The following is a 6,662-nucleotide window of genomic DNA, read 5'->3' as shown; positions in this document are numbered from 1 at the left end:
CCCTTAAATCAGAGAGTCGTGTCACACAAAATAGATTATAAATAAAATTTCCCACATGTCAACTTCACATCAGCACAAGTTTGGAAACATATTTCTTTTGTTAGGACATTATAAGGGTTAAAACGGTTAAAAGTTTCTCATTTTTCCAACAAAATGTATAAAAACTTTTTTTAGGGACCACCTCACATTTGAATTGAGTTTGGGAGGTCAATATGGCAGAAAATACCGAAAAGTGACACCATTCTAAAAACCGCACCGCTCAAGGTGCTCATAATTACACTCAAGAAGTTTATTAACCCTTCAGCTGCTTCACAAGAACAAAAGTAATGTGGAAAAAAAAGATTTTACTTTTGTCACCAAAAATTTACGTTAGACCCAAACCTTTTAATTTCCACAAGGGTAACAGGAGAAAATGGACCACAAAATTTGTTGTGCAATTTTTCCTGAGTACCCCAATACCCTATATGTGGGGAAAAGCCACTGTTTGGGCGCATGGTAGGGTTCAGAATGGAGGGAGCACCGTTTGACTTTTTGAACGCAAAATTGGCTGGAATCAATGGCAGCCACCATGTCGCGTTTCGAGACCCCCTGATGTACCTAATCAGTGGAAACTCCCCCAATTCTAACTCCAATTCTAACATTGCCCTAATCCTAATCACAACCATAACCCTAACCACAACCATAACCCCAACTCTAACTCCAACACACCCCTAACCCTAATCCCAACCCTAACTGTAATCCCAATCCTAACCACAGCCCTAACCCCAACACAACCCTAACCCCAACGCTAACCCTGGCTCTAGCACCAACCCTAACCCTAGCTCTAACCCTAACCCTATCCCTAATGGAAAAATGGAAAATATTACATTTTTTTATTTTATTACTTTTACCTAAGGGGGTGATAAAGTGGAGTTTGATTTTCTATTTTTTTTATTTTGATCACTGTGATAGTGTCTATCATAGTGATCAAAATGAGTCAATAGGAAAAATCTATTGTTGCCGAATACCGGCCTGCAGATCTCAGTGGGTTCACTGCACATACGCCCACCAATTTTTTTTAAGAGAAAAAGACTTGGAGGTCCGGGGGGTAGAGCGGGAGGGTCCCGGGATGCTGGAGGTACCGGGGGGGTCAGGGGACCCCATTTCTCTCTCCTCTGGTATGCTAGATCATATTAGAGGAGAGAGAAATGAATGGGAAATCTGACTTTCTTATTTTTGCGATCCCCGTTCTTCTGTGTATAACATTAATCACAACACTGGGGACGATAAAACCCTACCCGAATCATGTTCTCTGGGGTCTCAGCTATCCTTGGTAGCCAAGACCCTGGAGATTTTCTGATGCTGGGGGGGCGCTATACCCTTATATCTTATCGCTGTTAAAAACGGCGCTGAGGAATACGTACCCTTAACTGCTGCCATTAAAAGACATATCTGTGGTGAGTAAAGGGGTTAATTATTTAAAAATAAAACAATGTGAGTTGAAGTGTACCTGCGATACCAATTACAGACCTCTCCATTCGTTGTATGTGGGAAAACTTGCAAAATTGACAGTGAATTAAATAATTATTTTCCCCACAGTGTATATATTTAGCACACACAGACACAAATATATGTATATACACATAGCACATACACACAAGTATTTACATAGCACATACACATATGTCTATATGCATAGCAAATGCACACGTTTGTATAGGCACATAGCACACACATGTATATGTACAGAGCACATACACAAATATGTATATAAACACAGCACATACACATATGTATATACCCAGAGCACATACATACTCGCGTGTTCACACACACGCCACACATGCATGTATTGTAGGGGACTCACCAGTCTGTTTTCTTTTGCTCAGTTCTTGTAGACTCCCACAGGTTACCGGATGTTGTGTCATACGACCATGATGTCAGCAAAGGTCTGACTGCAGTTTTAACCTCGGAAACTCCACTGATAATGCAGGACTGGTATTCTAAGTGCAGTTTTTACTTGTAATCACCGGGACCCATAGGGTGATGAGGCGCTGAGCAACTGCCCAGTTTTCTCTCCCCGCTAATGCTGGCCCTGATAGTTGGCAACATTTCTGGTGATGCTTAAGCCTCGTCTCACCTCCACCTCCCTGAAACACCTACTTGTGTGCTAGTCTTACAAAAATTCTTACCCCTGTCAACTTACTTGTCCCGGGAAATCAGGGACAGTTGGCACGTATTCAACTGCACTCAAAGATCACCAAGATGTATATGAGAATTGAATGTATGAATTCTAGACTACATTACAACTCTATACAATATACTTATACATTTGAAGTTCTTAGCACACATAATGATCAAATTTAGTGAGCCCGTCTGTCAGAGACAAATAACTTCTGTATACGGGCACCTACACTAACAGACTTATCTCTAAGGGGCCTCCGCTTAGCAAATTAAAGGGCCTGTAAGAAGCAGCTCGGCCCAAATAAGTAGTGTACAGTAAGTCAAAATCAGACCGAATCTGATTTGATCCATACATAGAATGCCATAGGTATGGCTTTTTTATACATTTTCTGATTGGTTTTTCTAAAGAAAGCACATAGTATATAAGCATATAAGGAACACTATACTTTATTGTAAAGGCAACAAGTGAACCAAAGACCTCTCATTACGGCCGTGGTCTAAAGTTCCCCATATACCTTAGAGCGCTGTCTACCGAATAATGTTTTGGGTGGCCGGTATTTCTCCCGAGTTTTCGGTACAAAGAAGAGCTTGGTTTGCCAAGAACAAAGAGAACAAAAGGATAACAAGTCCAATATCACTTTTGCTGGACCCTTATCCCTCTCGACAATCACTTGTCCTGGACTCCCAGACACATTAGACTGTCGGCTGAACTCATTGATATCGGCTGGTTCTGCTAACTTTAGTCACATTTTTATGGGTGGCTTCAAAGTTCTGCTGTTTAGCCACATTGAAAGCAACAGAACAACAAACACAAAGATTGATGCTGCAATCCCATTGTGAACAACTGACCTACAGGAAGAATAGATTTCCCCAGGAGCAGGCAGATGTAGCAGAGCTGAGTTTGTCAGATAAACTTTTTCACAAAGCAGCTTATTTTTTGCCAAATTAAATACTGTAAATCTATTCCAACTCCATCCTAGTTTATCCGAATAAACTTGTTTCTTCCGCATGTGGATGGGTTTTTGTAAGGGTACCGTTACACTTAGCGATGCACCAGCTATCCCGACAACGATATGGATCGCTAAGTGGTCGCTAGTGAGCTGCCACACAGGCAGATCTCACCAGCGACATAGCAGCGGTCAGGGGGTCGCTACTTACCTGTCAGACGCGGCGATCCTGACGTCCTCCCGCCCGCGTCCACGCGTCGCCACAGGAAGCCCAGCAGGAAGCGCCCGACGAGAAATGGTCCAGGACGTTCTCGCGCGACCAGCGATGAGCAGCGGGGGAGCGGTCGGAGGTAAGTATCAGACATAACGATATCGCTAGCAATATCGCTGCTACGTCACAAAATCGGTGCCGTTACAGCGATATTGCTAGCGATATCGCTATGTGTAACGGGGGATTAAGCCCCGTTAGGATGCATAAAACTGCAGCAGAAATGTGTGCAACAAATCCTCGATGTGTGACGCTATTATCAAGGCTGCATCACAGGTATCAAGGCTCCTTACACCTCATTCAGACGTCTGTGTGACATGTACATGTTGCATCCATTTTTTTGACGGATCTATATTGCTATTTACGTGTCCATGTTTTTAACAGACTGTGTATTGCAAAGTATAGTATTAGCTTTGTAATTCATTTTTTTCTTTATCCATCGGTGAAAAACATTGATGACTGATGAAAAAAACAGACACGGGGATGACATACTGATGACACCGATACCATTTTGAGGCTGGGGTCACACGAGCGTTGTCTCTCTCATGCAAGAGAATCAGAGCAAATTTTGCAAACTGTGTCAGAAATTGATCCTAGTGTCACCTTAGTGTGATCCGATTCTCTTGCAAGAGAGAATCGTATCACAGGTGCAGAGAAAATGCACAACTATATTTCTCCATCTTCTCCATTGTCTGTGTCGGCAGTAATTGGACTGCACTCGGATGACATCCGAGTGCAGTCCGAAGTTTCATACGCACCCATAGACTTGTATGGGTGTGTCTATAGACTATACTTGTACATTTCAAGTTTATAGCACATATAATGATCAAATTTAGTGTGCCATCTGCCAGAGACAAAACAACTTCTGTATATGGGCACTGACACTAACAGACTTATTTCTAAGGGGCCTTGGCTTTACAAATTAAAGGGCATGTAAGAAGCAGCTCGGCCCAAATAAGTAGAGTACAGTTAGTCGGAAGCAGACTGAATCTGATTTGATCCATACACAGAATGCCCTAGGTATCCATAGACGAGTGCAGTCCGATGTTTCATACTCACTCGTAGACTTTTTTGAGTGTGCATGATCCATTTATCAGAAACACTCTCACCATGCTGCGATTGTTCTCTCATGCCGAATCGGCGTGAGAAAAAAAAATCATATATCTGCATTGCCCCGTAGTACAATACTGGCCTGAGTGCTATCTGATAAAACATCGGATATGCTCATGTGAACGAGGTCTCATGCGCACTTGTTTCAACACAAACTTGTGAATGAGGCCTTAAAATACCAATGTTATCATTAGTTTGAAATAGGACTAAGGGCCCCGTAACACATAGCGACTCACCAGCGATGCCGACAACGATATGAACTTGTCAGGATCGCTGGTGTGTCGCTACATGATCACTGGTGAGCTGCCAAACAGGGAGATCTCAGCAGCAATCAGGACAGCGACACACGGGTAACAAGCGACGTACGTCGCTTAGTTACCCGCAGTGTACGTTAAGATACCAGCGCGCTGGTGAAGGGAGTTGGTAACCAAGGTAAACATCAGGTTTCTAAGCGCCGCGCGATGCTTAGAAACCTGGTGTTTACCTTGGTTACCAGCTCCCTGCACCAGCGCGCTGGTATCTAACGTACACATCAGATTTCTAAGCGCCACGCGGCGCTTAAAAACCCAATGTTTACCTTGGTTACCAGCTCCAGCTCGCTGATCGCTGGTCTCCCACCTGCCACACGCGATGCGTGCTGGCCAGCGGGAGACCAGAGATCAAAAAAATGTCCAGGCCATTCGAGGACGTTCAGCGATACCCGGCAGGGGGGCCGGTCGCTGATAAGTGTCACACACAGTGATCTCGCTGTTGCGTCACAAAACTTGTGACTCAGCAGCGATCTTGCTATCGAGATCACTGTGTGTGACGGGGGCTTAAGAAGGAGGACAAATAACTGACCGACCATAAAAGCCCATAGAATCATAGAATCGTAGAGTTGGAAGGGACCTCCTGGGCCATCTGGTCCAACCCCCTGCTCAAAGCAGGATTCGCTAAATCATCCCAGTCAGATGTCTGTCCAGCCTCTGTTTGAAGACTTCCATTGAAGGAGAACTCACCACTTCTCGTGGCAGCCTGTTCCACTCATTGATCACTCTAACTGTCAAAAAGTTTTTTCTAATATCTAATCTGTGTCTCCTCCCATTCAGTTTCATCCCATTGCTTCTAGTCTTTCCTTGTGCAAATGAGAATAAAGTTGATCCTTCTACAATGTGACAGCCCTTTAGATATTTGTAGACAGCTATTAAGTCTCCTCTCAGTCTTCTCTTTTGCAAACTAAACATTCCCAAATCCTGCAACCTTTCCTCATAAGACAGGGTTTGCAGACCGGTCACCATTCTGGTCGCTCTTTTCTGAACTTGCTCCAGTTTGTTGATGTCTTTTTTAAAATGTGGTGCCCAAAACTGGACACAATATTCCAGATGAGGTCTGACCAAAGAGGAGTAGAGGGAAATAATGACTTCACGTGATCTAGACTGTATGCTTCTGTTAATACATCCTAGAATTGCATTTGCCTTTTTTGCTGCTGCATCACACTGTTGACTCATATTCAGTCTGTGATCTATTAGTATACCCAAGTCTTTTTCACATGTGCTGTCACTTAGCCCTATTCCTCCCATTCTATATATGCTTTTTCCATTTTTATTGCCCAGATGTAGTACTTTGCATTTCTCCCTGTTAAAAACCATTCTGTTAGTTGCTGCCCACTTCTCCAGTTTATTTAAATCTTTTTGAATCCTCTCTCTCTCTTCTCTAGTATTAGCTATCCCTCCTAGCTTTGTGTCATCAGCAAATTTAATCAGTTTACCCTCAATTCCTTCATCTAAATCGTTGATAAAGATGTTGAACAATACAGGGCCCAGGACAGAGCCCTGTGGTACCCCACTTGAGACATTCTTCCAACTGGATGTGCAGCCATTTACGACCACTCTTTGGGTCCGATCACTAAGCCAGTTATGAATCCACCTAACAGTTGCCTTGTCCATTCCATACTTAATCATTTTTTCAATAAGGATTGTATGAGAGACTTTGTCAAATGCTTTGCTGAAGTCAAGATATACTATATCTACAGCATTTCCTTGATCCACCCAATCAGTGATACCGTCATAGAAGGAAATTAAGTTAGTCTGACATGACTTATTAGTTACAAACCCATGCTGACTCTGTTTAATCACTTCATTCTTATCCAGGTATTGACATACATGTTGTTTAATAATTTGTTCAAAGATCTTTCC

Source organism: Dendrobates tinctorius, unplaced genomic scaffold, assembly GCF_039654945.1.
Source record: "Dendrobates tinctorius isolate UK_male_01 unplaced genomic scaffold, ASM3965494v1 ptg000081l, whole genome shotgun sequence".
Taxonomy (NCBI): domain Eukaryota; kingdom Metazoa; phylum Chordata; class Amphibia; order Anura; family Dendrobatidae; genus Dendrobates; species Dendrobates tinctorius.
Note: the sequence above shows the minus strand (reverse complement) of the source record.